Source organism: Papilio polytes, unplaced genomic scaffold (assembly GCF_000836215.1).
Source record: "Papilio polytes unplaced genomic scaffold, Ppol_1.0 DF824069.1, whole genome shotgun sequence".
In the NCBI taxonomy this organism is placed as follows: domain Eukaryota; kingdom Metazoa; phylum Arthropoda; class Insecta; order Lepidoptera; family Papilionidae; genus Papilio; species Papilio polytes.
The window spans coordinates 2066899-2082158 of NW_013525135.1; the positions used below are offsets into that span (position 1 = coordinate 2066899).

At 30.4% G+C, this 15260-nt stretch overlaps 1 protein-coding gene across 1 annotated transcript in view; it reads right to left on the reverse strand.

Moving 5' to 3' along the window:
• LOC106100127 (cardioacceleratory peptide receptor-like) overlaps positions 1–14099 on the reverse strand; it is a 30651-nt gene extending 16552 nt beyond the window's left edge. Inside the window, exon 1 of the mRNA XM_013278869.1 lies at positions 14029–14099. The gene's annotated coding sequence lies outside the window, so the exon portion shown is untranslated. The remainder of the gene's footprint in view (positions 1–14028) is intronic.
• Positions 14100–15260: the final 1161 nt, after the last annotated feature.

Below are 15260 nucleotides of genomic sequence, written 5' to 3' on the forward strand. Positions count from 1 at the left end.
AAAATCAACAATATAAACTGAACAAAACCACTTTTTCCCAGAAATTATAACCTAACTTCAACCGAGCGTCAGCGCTGTCAAACGTCAAGTCGGATATTCCAATGCTTACTTAAAACACTAAGGTCCTGTCCCACCACCAGCTGATAGAGGCTCAGATAGCTTAAAAATGGCGTCCTTGTCAGATAAGGGAACAAATTCCATCAAACATTTTACACGGAATAACTTCACCGGAAGAACTTTGAATAAATTGTGTACATATGAAATTTGAAAAATCGAAAATTGGTACATGGCGCGATTCGAACCCAAGACCTGTAGATTACTAGTCAAGTGCTTAAACCACTGAACCACCGACGCTCTGAGAAACTTTACAATGTAATAGAATTTTTTGTTCTTCGTACAAGTCTGATAATACTCGGAGGAAATGTGGCCTGACTAATGACACTATACGATGCTACCGGAACTTTAGAAGTTTGTACGACCTATGTTAAATCCACCCATTTGTATCATTTAGCTTGTGGCATGGAACATTTTAAATAAGATGCTGAGATTTTTAGGTTAACTTCAAATTTTTGTTCAATATTGAGTTAATGATTTTTATAATTCGAAGAAAAATAAATTCTCTTGGTACATTACCAGATATTTAGTTAGTGTTAAAATAAAGGAGATATTGCAAAATAATAAATTGCCTAATTAAAATGGATTGACTGAATTTTCTTAAAATTCTCTCGTAAGTTTAAAATATGCTTTACATGTATTATTATATTTCTATGTTCCTTATTTTGAAGTAAAACTTAATTTTCTGTTCTCGATATATCTCATTTCTTATACGAAAATTCAAACAGTTAAACATAATAATGTATATTTTGTTGCAATGGCATACATTAGGTTAACACGAATAGACTATTAGATGTGAATATAACCGTAAAGTTAAATCAAGTGGACATTTTATCGCATAAAAGAGTGCTATTTTGCAGTGCAATAAAAATGTTTTTGGGTAATTTTAGACAAAAATTATAATAAACAGTTTTAAAAATGTGTTACTATAATTCAAAAGAAGAGTTACCTGTAAGAACCCACGGTTCATGTGATTCCATCTGAAGGTAGTTTTTCATTTCCTAGTTTTTCCCCCTATTTTATGTTTATTTTTTTTTGCTATTTAGGGCAATTATACTCTTGTAAATTGTCTTATTGTATTCTAAATCACAATTTATTATAATGTAATTTCAAGTAAGTTGGATTTCTAAATTCACAGTAAGTATAAATAATTTTCCAAGAAATATTCACAGAATACATTTCACAAAATTTTCGCTGACAAAGAGGTTTTTAGATTAATGCAAGACAGTCTCGATTACGATTCCAACAATTTCTCGCCACACTAAATCTTTACTTGGATTAGAAAAGTATTTTACATTTCATCTTTTATATGTTAACTTTAATTTTTTCTTTTATTTATTTTACCTACAAGCAGTTTATTTTACTAATATTATAAATGCGAGAGTTTAGATGGATGGATGGATGTTTGTTAGAGTTTGTAGCCTAAACGGCTGAATAGATTTTTATGAAATTTGGTACAGATGTAGATGATAGTTTGGAAGAACATATAGGCTACTCACTTTTGTTTTTTTTTAAATTCCCCGCGTACGGAGTCGCGGGCGAAAGCTAGTAAGCAATAAAACCCATAAATCTATATCTTCTAAAGTAAATACTAACTTTTTTGTAATTAAAATATAAAATAAATATTATTATTTACTAATAATCTTCCAAAATGTAAGTTTTTTGTAAATAAAATCGAAAAACAAAAATGATTTAACGAGATTTAAAAACAGGGCAGAAGTTTTTTAAATCAAAAGGGTAATTAATTAAAACAAAAGCGTTGAAAATTAAAACATCAAATAGTTCTGGTAACTTAAAATTGATTTTTGACGAGGGTGAGTTATTTTGAAATACTTTAAATTGAAACGCCAAGAGCAGAGCGAGGTGGAAATTATCTATTGTTATGTAAAATAACTTTATCTTTTTGTACCGGTGTCCATTTGTTCGTACGTCGAAATGTTTCTCTCGAGAAGTTGTTTTAATTATAATAATAAGTCTGTTGAGAGAATGATAATGAAAGCAGTAAATAAACACTCGACTACATCAGCTAGGGGTAGGCAGAGGTGGGCTATAAAAGTTACGCGGAAACGTAATTTTCTTACTAATTCATTTTATTCCAGTAATGCTGCTCAATTAGTTAAGAACTTTAACTGTAGGAAAATAAGTCACAAATTAGAATGAATTATAATCATGAATTGCGAAAACTTCAAAGATAGTTTTTAGGTTATTATTTATGATTTCGTTCTCTCTAATTTGAACTTTATTTTACACGTAATAAGTTTCAAATCTACGAAACCGAATCTTGTATCATTCCGCAGTAACGGGATATGTGTATTTTCCCTTCATTCATACAACACTTCATGCCCGACATTTCGTAATATGATATTTTCTTAATACGTGCTTCTCATAACTAAGCTCCAATTACAGTACCTAAATAGAACGCATGAAATAAATACAAAGCTTATTATTAATGTTGTTGATATATACATAATATACGTAAAAATAATTACATTATGTTAAAATAAAGCAATCTATAATATATAGTACTTGGCCGATTTTAAAAATTATTTCACCATTTAAAAGCTACGTTATCCGTGAGTAACATAGGCCAATTTTTTAATTATACGAGGACGAAGTTGTAAGTAGTCGAAAGTATAAAAGAAGTGTACCTAAAATTTTCTGTATTTTTTATTTTATAACTTCGTAGCGTTCCTCCTGGTAGACAAGTTTTGATGTTTTAATGTGACGAAAAAGGTGTTCTATATCCGCGCTAAATCTAAATCCATGGTCTGCCTACCCCACTGTCGTGAGTATTATACAATATACATAATGTTTATTTAGTTAATGACTATTCATTCTAGCCGTGAAAGTATTTCTTAATGTAGAGGATCCTAAACAAACATGAGATAAGAAGCAACTTCAGGCGCGCATATGACAAATATTTGCCTTGGATGTGGGCCACATACAACATCCTCAGGGATCGTCAATCCCGTCAAAGTCACCCTGTTACTCACGTTTCATGTCATATTTTTCCTTCATATTAACATCAGTAGTTTATTTATAACGTAAACAAGCTATAAACTACATAGACAATATTTTTATAGATCTTAGAGTGTTTGTTTTCAATAGAATAACACAACTTTTATCGATATACTTTATTCAAATAATAAGAAATCGTATATAGAACGCATACTCAACCAATTGTTTTTCATTTAAAAAAGCACAGTTTTATGTAACCACTTTTATATTATAGATTTTCAAAACACATTTTTACTATAGAAATGTCTATCAAAAGCATTGGCTTTTCAGTTCAGTTTCAGTATTGACTGAACGTAAATATAAATGGAGGTCTATAATGTTATAAGTCTATTTCAAATGAGATTTCTAAGCACTTCATTCGACTTATCATTGCCAAGGTTACCCTGAAATGTATGAAACAGATATTTTAGGTTTTCTTTCGATGTAATGGTAGTTTATTCAATTTGTGTAAGCCTCTTTATGCGGCGGTCAGGATTGTGGGCTCAGGACTGGGGGAATCTAATCTCCGGCAGTGTAATCGAGAAAAATCGTTTTCTTGCCTTTGTACCTTGTCACATAGCTGATATTACGTAGTAAGTTAAACTTACATGCTATACAATTTACATCTTACTAATATTATAAATGCGAAAGTTCACATAGATGGATCTTAGTTAGAGTTTGCCACCTAAGCGGCTGATCGGATTTCGATTAAATTTGGCATTAAGTACAAGCTTTCATCCGCTTCTCTGTCCGCGTGGAATTAAATAAAACAAAAGTAAGTAGCTTATGTGTTCTTTCAGACTATCCTCTACGTCTATATCAAATTTCATCTAGATCTGTTCAGCTGTTTAGGCTACAAACTCTGACAAACATCCATCCATCCATCTAAACCTTTGCTATTATAATATTAGTAAGATTAAGAAAAAATTTAAATTCATTTCATCTGATACTTATTTTCCATACTTTTGGTGTACTCGTTCGTTTTAGAATAATTTACTGTAATTACACATTAACACTTCAATAAAAAGAAGTTTTGTAAAATAAAGTGAAATATCTTGAATCATAATGAAATCCCGTCTAGACAATCAACAGATGAAACTCTAACAATCCTTTTCGTATTAGGGTATGAACAGTAGACTAGTAAATGATATTTATGAATAAATCGATGTTTTCTAAAATATTATAACCCCCATTGTCACTGTTTTTATTAAAATAAAAAGATAATTACCATCAGAGTTTGTTATAATGAATTCCTTACCTATAAAATTTGCATTACACGTGTTGTGATATACTTGGAAATTACCGAAAATTGGCATTTAAAAATAAAATACATGTAATTTAAAATTCAATTAAATTTCCGATGTAAGGGAAACGGTTTTCCGCATATATCCGTAGAAATCCGCTCATGGGTGAAAAAGGTGACGTCTCCGCACATAAACCGTTTACGCTTATTTTATAGGACGTTCTGACAACTGTGAAATGTAGATGAATGGTAGTAAAACAGTCGACAAACGCTGAATGGTTTTGAAATGGTAACTTTACGGTTATACCCTTTTGCGTATGTCAATGTCGAACGAAATCGAAATATTGCGTGCGAGGACTAATTTTAATTCTTTCCCATCCCACCTTTGTCTTGGTGGTGATGGTCGGAACGGGGACCGGAATTGACGAAGGAGAGATCGCTTAAGAAAAGTATGTATTTCAGTCCGTCCCCTCCCTAAATTAAAGATAGGCAATGCAACTGCAATTGCGGATGTCTGTGGGAAGAAGTTGATTCAATATTAATTTGAATTTAAGTGGCCGCTTGCTCGTATATGTCAACTTATGATGTAAGATCCTACCTTTTAAATATAAATCTAAGCGATGTTTCTGTTTGTTTTGATTAAGCTGGAATAGTAACGAACACGATATAATTGAACTCTTGTATAAAAAGCCTATACAAACGTTTCTTGATGTCATGAAATTCGGCGAATACTGCCAGGGAAAGATGAAAATTTAACGTCAGTTTTCGTGTCTAAAGCGCAGAGTCTGTAGTTTTTTATCTCTTAAATGTGAGATATGATTGCCTTGCTTATGAAGGGTGTTTTTATTTCTCTATTTCGTGAATTGTACTTTAGGGAATTTTCATTTTATAAATTGTACAGTTGCTCTGCGGTACCTTAAGGGACTAACATCTGTACAATGCCTTTTCTAAGTCGCAAGTATATAAAAACTTGAAAGATATAGTATTAAATGAGCATTTGTTTTTGCTTGTGTTTTTAACTTTAGTAGGCACAGACTGGTAAAGAATTCTTGATGTTTAAACGAATATTTGCTTAAACATATTGTAAAAATGTTACGTCAGTAAAACCCTACGGTAATATTCAACAGATTGTCAGTAAAATGTCACCTTTTTATCGAAGGAAGTCCACGTTTAAATGTTTATGTCCATTTTATGGGCCAATCTGTCAACTGTGAAACTGAGATGAAGGTTGTAAAAGTGTCTACGGCGTTTGAATTTTTGTAGAGATTACAATTTATTCTACATTTGAGATATTATTGTAGCTTTGTAAGATATAATAAGATGATTGCTGTGACCTTCGACTGTCATTTAATGATTACTAAGCGGACTTTTATTGCAGATTTCCCTAATTTAATTCAGACTAAGGGCCTTCCTCGACATCTTTGTTACGACAATGAGTGCTTTAACAAATAAGATGTTATAATATCGGGATATGAATGAGCACATTGATTATGCCATTTCTCTCACACATAAAACAAAAAAGTTTCATTTGTTAGGGTTGTCACATGCAAAGGGAACCGCAATATGAAGGACGTTAGGGTTTTTACGAGTAGGGTCCTAGTAAAAACGTCTTGTATAAGTTTGATGACTGTCATTCTCAACAAAGCCTTTATGCAAATATACATGTTTATCTAAACGCGAATATTACGAATACGCTATATCCTTGTCCATAGATATTATTTTTAGACCTTCAGTTTCCTTGAAATAAAAATATAACTAACCCACTTCAATAATTAAGTGTCCACTCATAGATTTGTTTGAAAAAAAAACACACACTGATAGTCTTGCTTTGTAATGAATTTTCAACTCTGAGTACGGCAACAAATCTAGGATTTCTATTTATTTGCTATAATATCGTTCTTTAATTTATTCAAATCCAATCAAATATTTTGTCAGAGAAAATTGCAATAGTAAAAGCATTAATACTAGGAATCTGTTGGAACAGAACCTTCAAAATCTCCAGTTCTTAAACTTGAGCTGTCTCTTGGTTAAAGAATTAATACTGCGTTTCCGAAGTTTCTGTTCATTTTATTATTTGAGAGTTATTACCTGAGTAATTTACATTAATTAGTGTTAGGTTGACCTAAGTTTCAACGGTGTAACTCAACTTACGTAGTTCGGAAACGCATATTATGAAGTTACAGAACTTAAAACACTAACGGATGGTTAAATGTAGCTGGGAAACCGGCCATAAATTGCTTTGTTATTACTAGTTTTAAGCTAATCTCGAACAAATATTAAAAACTTCTATGTTTGTATAACATAAGTTGAGACAATTATAACTTACCTTATAAAGTTTAACAATATATTGTTTATCAAAGTTAAGAAGCTTAAGTAGTTGGCACTTAATAATCAAGTTTGTAATAGATAACGCACAGGTGTTTCACTTAACTAGGAGATTTTGAAACTTACAAGTTTTGTTCATAATTAAGTTACGAGGATTAATTTTCCTTGCTAAGTTTTAAATTAAATTCTGCTATAGATGGCTTATTGGTTTTATATTAACAAGACTTTATATGATATACTACTAGGTATAAAATTTACTTTTATGGTTATTACTTACTAGCCTTCGCCCGCGGCTCCATCCGCTTGGAATTAAAAAAAACAAAAGTGAGTAGCCTATGTGATCTTCCAGACTTTCCTCTACATCAATACCAAATTTCAACGAAATCCGTTCAGCCGTTTAGGCTACAAACCATATAATATGAGTATGAAGTATGATAAAAAATTTATTTGAAGGTCTTAAATTGATTTGCGTTATCTATAGTCGTACTAATGTCATAAAGAGGAAAGATTTGTATTTTTGTATGTATTCGATTCACGTAAATACTACTGAGCCGATTTTATAAATTCATTCACCAATAGAAAGGTAATTTATCTGTGAGTAACATCGGATATATTATCAAATTTCACGTGGACGAAGTCGCGAGCAACAACTAGTAAATTATACATTAAGTCTAATACTTCAAGTCGGTTAAAAAGATTTGCATCGTTTACTCAATTTCATTACACGTTGAAGGACAATAAATTTATTCCTAATATACTGAATCTAAAATACATAACTGAAATAAATCTGATACATAATTAATTCCCGATTTATTCGTAAAATGAATTATTCATCTTTGTCCTTGTGCTCTGTCTTTGATGCTGTAGAAGTTTTATAAATATTTCAAAGACATTGTAACAATAGCGTATTTGATTATATATATTGGTACATCCCCCATCTAACCTATAAATAACAGTATAGGAACCTCTATAAAAGCAGATACATGACAAAGAATATTTCTTATCAAGGGAGGATCCTTTCACTTCAAAGAGAACCTAATTGTCTGTTATTAAGAAGGCTTTTATTAATGTAGAACGACCCGTAATTGCTAACTTAAGATAACTAATGCTTATTACTCTCAGAGTCATTTGGGAATGCTTTATGTCACATTACACGGTGTCGATTTTGTTATTTGATCTAAATATTGTTTTTCTATTTGTTTAGGAAAGATTTGTTTTTTTGTATGTAAATAGCTCAAATACTGGGTTGAATTTAGCTAACCCTGTTGCCATTAGAAATCTACGATATTACTGAGTTAGGCTATGTTTATTACTTTTTTAATCCTATGCGGAAGAAGTCGGTTGCAATAGCTAGTCTGTCTAATAATATCTGCCCTGGTTTTGACAGTCGGGTCTTTGTATATTATGTACTAGATACCCGAACCAGCTTTACGATAGAGAAATAAAAACGTAATTCCCAGTTGAGCAATAAATAAAAAAAAGGAATTTTGAGGAAGTTAACTGAAATAATAGGTCTCAGTTTAAACAGTTTAACACAGAAAGTAAGTTAAATAACTAAACAATATTAAAGTAAAAAGATATCTAGATAATAAGTTTTTAAGATAGATTTAGACATTTTCTTACTTCGTCGCCTAATTTTAAATCCCAGTTGTAAAGTTTTGACTTCAAACAGCGCACTTAGCTCATCAAATATTCACTTAAGAAGAATTTATTGCCGAAAATAAAAATTCCAACTTCGTAATTTCGTACACTTCGAAACTTTGATCGGTGAAAGTTAAAAGTAAATAGATGCTAGGAATTTCTACCAGATGTTTTTGATTAATTTTGTGAAAGTTTAACACATTTAATGACATTACGATTGCGTAAAATTGAAGTCATTATCACCAGCTCACTATGCGTCCCCACCGAGGGGCGCAGAGCGTACGCTAAGTTAGGGGTACCCTTAGTCAACTATGCTGGCCAAGTGTGGGTTGGTTAACTTCACATCACGATGTTTTCCTTCACGTAATGTGTAAATTATGTACATATGAAGTTCTAAAATTATATTGGTAGATGGCGGGATTCGAACCCAAGACCTGTAGATGACTAGTCAAATGTAAACCACTGAGCCACCGACGCTCTTGTATGAAGTCACCACAGAAAATTAAGCTAAAAATGTTCTTGTTCTGAGAATAAAATGTTTTGTTTAAACTCTAATTTAAAACAACAAAAGAATGACGATTTTCATAGAAACAGATTGCAGCATCCATTGTGTACGATTCTTCGGAAATTATTATCTTATCGACATCCTATTAGACGGTTAATACACTGGAAATTACTGTCGGGATAGGATACTGGCAATTTATCCTCAATAGTAACATTTAATAGTTATTGGGGTTGAAAGGAAATGTTATAATAATTACTTATATGCCTAAACATGAATTGTATTACAATATGTTGGCTTAGCGACTTTTTCTGCCATTTTATCTGACAGATATTAAGAGGTCTATCTCACTCTAATGTTTAATTATTTATAACTCTTCAAATGTATTAGAAAACGTATTTTAATGAATAACAATGATATTTATTTCGTTATATACATTAAACTGTAAAAGCAGTAATATATATTGCGTAGTTAAGCAATCCGATTTATCTTTCTTGTAGTAATTTGTACATAAATATGCTTTTAACTATCGACATGAATGAAAAATCTTCACGCTGTTGTTAAATAAACACAAGAAAATACTTCATTTTTTATTACACGAAAACTTTTCATATAAACGCATCTGCGAAATAATATTTGGTAATTGTGTAAACACGATAAGTTTATATAAGAAACTATCAGCATGTTTATTCACGAGCCAAGCTCCCAACAAAAGATAACATTCAAAGTAAACTGACGCCTAATTTTCTGCTGAATCAAGTTACAGTTTCTATTTACAATTCCTTAACTAAGGACAATACCTACACCATTTTTATTCTCTTTAACTGGGAAGCTTCTAGAAAGAGCGTGGGTCAGTAGAGCTTTTTAGTATATTACCATCAATGCTGAATTTAAAATATTTGTGTATCCAACCAGTCTGCACTGAAGTAGCGTGGTTGACTAAGACCTAGTCACCCTTTAGTATAGACTCAAGTTTTTCGATGTGGACGTTTATGAGCAGAAACTGAGGAAACAGTAACTATATGTGCATTTTTTTTTGTTAGACAAGGTTGTCTATTAAAGTATAAGCTTCTTATTAAAAGCTCTTAAAACATTTTTTTTTAAATAAAGAAGTTACAAAAGGGTTTTAGTACTTTTTTTACTGGATTAATATACGATTGAACACTATTATGAAGTTGGTAAACCATCTCTGTTTGTAAATTAACAGTTATAGTAATCTAGAAGCTTGTTTTCTGACGAAAATCCCACCTTATTACTGTGATCCCGTATTTCTCTACCGCACTAATCTGGGATCAACCTTTGATCCCATTTTAACGATAACTTGGATCAAAGGAGGTTTTATGTGTCGCACTTAATTTTTGTTGTGGTTCATTTAAATAGTTTAATGGCTACTTGTTTAGACATTCTCAAAATAACTACAGAAATGATAAGTAAAACATCGTGCAAATGTCTAAAAAAAAACATTTTTTTAATCTTTGCGTACTAAAACCTATCTATACCCATACATGTAATATAATTGGAGTGTCTGTTTGTAATATCAAAAGAAACATTGCCACAAAGAAACTTGGTTTAGCAGTACGAATTGTAAATTTAGTTTAAAAATTTAAACTTATAGCCCAATATTAAAAGTAATAATGAAAACGCTATGTACCAATTTTCTCAACAATAGAATTTGTGAAGAATTATTTCTTAGAACTATTATTAGTTACGTCATAGTTCAGTATTAGTCGACGGAGAGGCAAAAAGTAAGTCATGTTATTGAAAATATCGATATAAAACGAACGATTACATTATATTATACTCCTATTTGATTCGATAAATAAAATAAAATAAAAAACACAATTAACTAGAAAATTAATAAACAGTGCACTAAAAGTATTCTAAATGTAATCGTCAGAATAAGTAATAAAGTAAATTGTTTGACTTGTGTAATTGGTTTTTACAATACAAATTAACTGTATTAATCTAACATTCTCATCAGTTGTTAAGTTACCACAATAAAACGATAAATATTTCATAGTTACTATATCATTTATGGCCAGTTTCCCAGATACGTTTAACCATTCGTTAGTGTTTTTGGTTCGATAAATCGACAAATTCTTGAATACTTTACTCTTTTAAAACTTAACCTAAAACTAATGAATCACTAGGTAATGATAAAATAAATGGAAACTTCAGTAACCAGCATTAGACGTATTTTGAGATACTTAATATCAAATGCATAAATACATACAAGAAGATAATATTCATTAAGATCAACTACAAAGACATTCATTCATCTATAAAATGATTAAGCGCAGTGAAACCGAGTGTAATATAATATTACACATTGCTTAAGGAACTGTTTTAATATAACAACACCAGTAACCAATATTATAAGAATCATTAAATATAGGAATTGTGTTTTAAACGAGTATTTTATTAAAAAAAATAACCATCAAGCTTCAATAGCGTAATGGTTAGGGGTACGGATTTCAAATTACGAAATCCGGAATTCTGCCATTCGACTATTGTCGTAAACCATATCCAAACTCAAGCCTAGAGCTTAGTAGGAATGGTAAAAGAAATATAATGTAAATTATCAAAAATCTACAAACATTATATTAAAAAATAATTACAACCAAAATACGTTGGTTACTAACAGTAATCCTATTTTATGGATTACTGTTATTAGTAACACTAGTATTACTAAAATATGGCCATAGTCTCAGCCAGGTGCCAGCTGGACGCCTGCCCTAAGCACTTGTACGTGGAACGCTTAAATTTTACTTGAAACAGCTGCTGAATTGGAAAACGTGTATAAGATCTAACACCTTTTGGTTAAGTAGACCAGATAGAGAAGGAATTAAAAAACAAAGATGTGAAGATAACAATATAGAAGTGTTTAAATGCTGCCAAAATGGCTGGTAGTGGTGACAAATGACGGATGATAGAGTTATTTCGAGGACGAAAACCCGATGCCCCCACCCTACACGAGTAGGATAAGGTAGGGAGGGAATATGAAAATGTTTAAATGCTACCCAAGATTTCAAAACATTAGGTTAGATTAAATAAACCTTATGTAATATATACTCTAGATATGTTAATAGGTTTAAGTAAAGTTACAAAAACCATGTACTATTTGATTATTGTTTTATCTCGAAAAGAAAAAATGTTTTTGCTAAAATAAACCTCGCAAAAGAGTACAATTTAATAAATAAGTGTATTTATAAATCTTGTCTGTTTAAATGTCATCTTTTGCAGGCTGATGAACGTTGACATTTAACAAAGAGACTTTTATTTTACAGAGATTATAAAAAATCTTGCAAATTTTTCTCTTTTAATATCTTTGAATGTCATTTATTAGTGGCCTTTGAATTATATTTGTAACTTGTGATTTGTTTGATGGTTTACGAAATATAACTACTTTAAATAAAGTAGTTTACAAAATAAATATTTTTTGTAATTTGGTATAACTGACATCTTAACTGGGAGTAAATTTAAATCTCTTTAGTTCAGTTAATATATATTATATTATCGGAATTAATTGTATCTAATTGAACTTCTGCGTAGTTCACTTTAGGCGAAATTTTGAAATAACAAAAATCTGTATGGAACTGTACTTGTGTTATATTAATAAGGTTCTATTTTAAGTTAATTTTGATTGATTTACTTATTATAATTATAACATATTAATTTTACCCTTGTAGGTCAGTTATTTTTGGAACAGGTGCTTGCTTTTAAAGGTTGAATATTGTGCTCAAAATTAATTTTATTTTATTAACATCGGGCCATCTTATAAGGGTCCTGTATATGTATGTACATCTTACTACATAATACGTTATATCACTCTGCTTTTATAACGCACAGATTCAAATATAAATACATTCGAACACAGATACGTCATTAAGTTACTTCGTTATCAAGGATCGATTGTCTATCGGATTTCTTTATTTGTCTCCATTTTGATTGTTATATCAAACAATAATATCTTGGCTCGCAGCCAGTACTTGTCTCCTGGGGAAATAAAACGTCGCGAGTCGACAATGAGAGTATGAAGAACTGTTTAAAGCTTTTTTCGATATTAAGACCACTTGAAAGGAAATAAGCGATCGCCCCTTCACATCTAGAATGGACATAAATAATATTTGAAGTGATAGTTTGTTATTTTTTAAAAGAAAAACGTAAGAAAACTGAAGCGTAGAAAAGAAAGGAAAACAATTTCGTAATCTATATTGTGTGAACCTCGTTATAAAATACGATTGCGATTAGTGAAGTTTTTTTTTAATTCCACTTCTAGGCATAGACACAAACTGGCCAATTCTGCGTATAGAACTCGACCTGCCAATGTTTTATTCAAGAAACAAAATAACTTGTATTCATTACATATTTTCAAATAAGGAAAGTATACGAGTCAAAAATGTGACATTCAATTAAAAAACCTTGTATTGTAAACGTGACGAGTTTACGTAAGTAACAGAAATTATCACGAGCCTTGTTTATTCTGAAGGCAAAGATAACATTCCAAGTAAACTGACGCCTAATTTGCTGTCTTGAGTTACAGATTCTATTTACTATTTGATCAATTACTGATATTTAGTTTTAATGACTACGATTTTATTTATTTTAAGACTGTTTTCTAGAATCAAGTAATTTTAGAAAAAAGAACAATTGAATTTTATAATGACTGTTAAATTCTTAGGTTTGTTACTGAAAAGTGAAAATTTATTATAATATTTTTTTAATGACAGTTCTATTTTAATAACAAAATTATAGTTATTAATAATAGTTAAAAAAGGTAAAAATGTTGCATCTATTTTTCATATTGCAATTTATTTTCATTATAAAAAACCTTTTGACGAAAAACCTACAAATAATTTCGATAATTTTTCATAACTCCAATACAAACAAAACATCTTTTTTGATATGAATTCAAACGCATCATGCAGATATTTTATTAAATGCTGTTTACAATGGCTGGAATAATGATTGTTAATGTGTTTGAGTTTCATAAATACAAGGCTAAGTAAACGTTATGCTTTTGTCCAGCTTATCGGTTTGTACTATTTAATTTTAAATAATTCGATCATTTATTTGTTTTACTTTAGTGGTTTCAGTCATTTAGTTAATTAAGCAGGTAGGTATTTATTGTACAGAACATGTAGTTAATATAGATATTACTAGATATAGACAGGACAATTGAATAGAAATAAAAATGATTACTTACCAAAATAACTTATTCCGCTTTTTTCTTTTAATTTAATAATCACTTAATTGACGAACTTTTCTATAGTTTTGTATAAACCTAGTAATAAATTGATTACCATTAACTATTTTAAATTACTTATAGTAATAACCTACATATGAATATTAAAATTACATTCTAAAATTTCGAATAAATACAATTAGAATATCTAATATTAACACTGCTTTTTTTTCCTTATTATATGTTCTAGATCGCATGGATAAACTTCTAATGAACTTTTACAAAGCGAATAAAAGTTGTATTCCGCACGAGAAAGCCCGTTACGTGCGTCTCGCGTGAAAGCTCGCTTCCGAATCACTTGGGCGGCGAAAGCTCGCGCGTGATAAAGGACTCGGGTTTTTAAATTATGCGCGAATATACCTGGCAAGTATCGTTTAATTTCAATTGGCTTTTCTCTGGGTATAACCGATAACTTTCTTATTGTTTTGTGTTATTTTGGACACTGTTACATTTGACCAACTTACTTAAGAAGATTATGTTTTCGATTCGCTTTACAGCAAGTAGACTTTTTAGGTTTTGAACTAACAAATTAATATGTTGTGTACTTATGTACACTTTATAATATGAATATCATACTATGTAAATTATAAGAAAACAACTTTTGTTTGCAACAATAAGTAGTAACAAAAACAAATTGTCTAGATGTTCATGCAGACTATGATCTACAAGATCTACTTATTACATCGTGATTTATTAAGCCGTTTTAAATCTACAAAAAATATTCATCCATCCATTTAAACTTCTGTATTTATAATATTAGTAATAAAAATCGTGTAAGTACGTTTTTAAACGTGAAATAAACCACTCTACATAAAGATCACATTCAAGTGATTTTGAAATTAAATATTGTAGTGAGATGTCCGCACTTGGCGTTGATTTTAATTAGCGCTAGACTTTTACAATTAGACGGGCTCCTTAACCTGTCACTAAAAGCGACCGTTATCATAAATTTCGTCGCGCTCTTGGCCCTGAAGTTTAGTAGAACGATTCTTATGTAAAGACGATAACAAAATTGGGAGTGAAGCGACAAATTTGAACCACAATTAAAACTATTCTTCAGATTAATATCGTATTTAACTTCAGTTAAAAGTGGCTACAGCCATTGATAAAACTACCTAATTAGTAAATTTAAATTTAAATATGTAAATTAATAATTTTGCTTAACCGTTGTTAAAGACGAATGTTATTTTGTT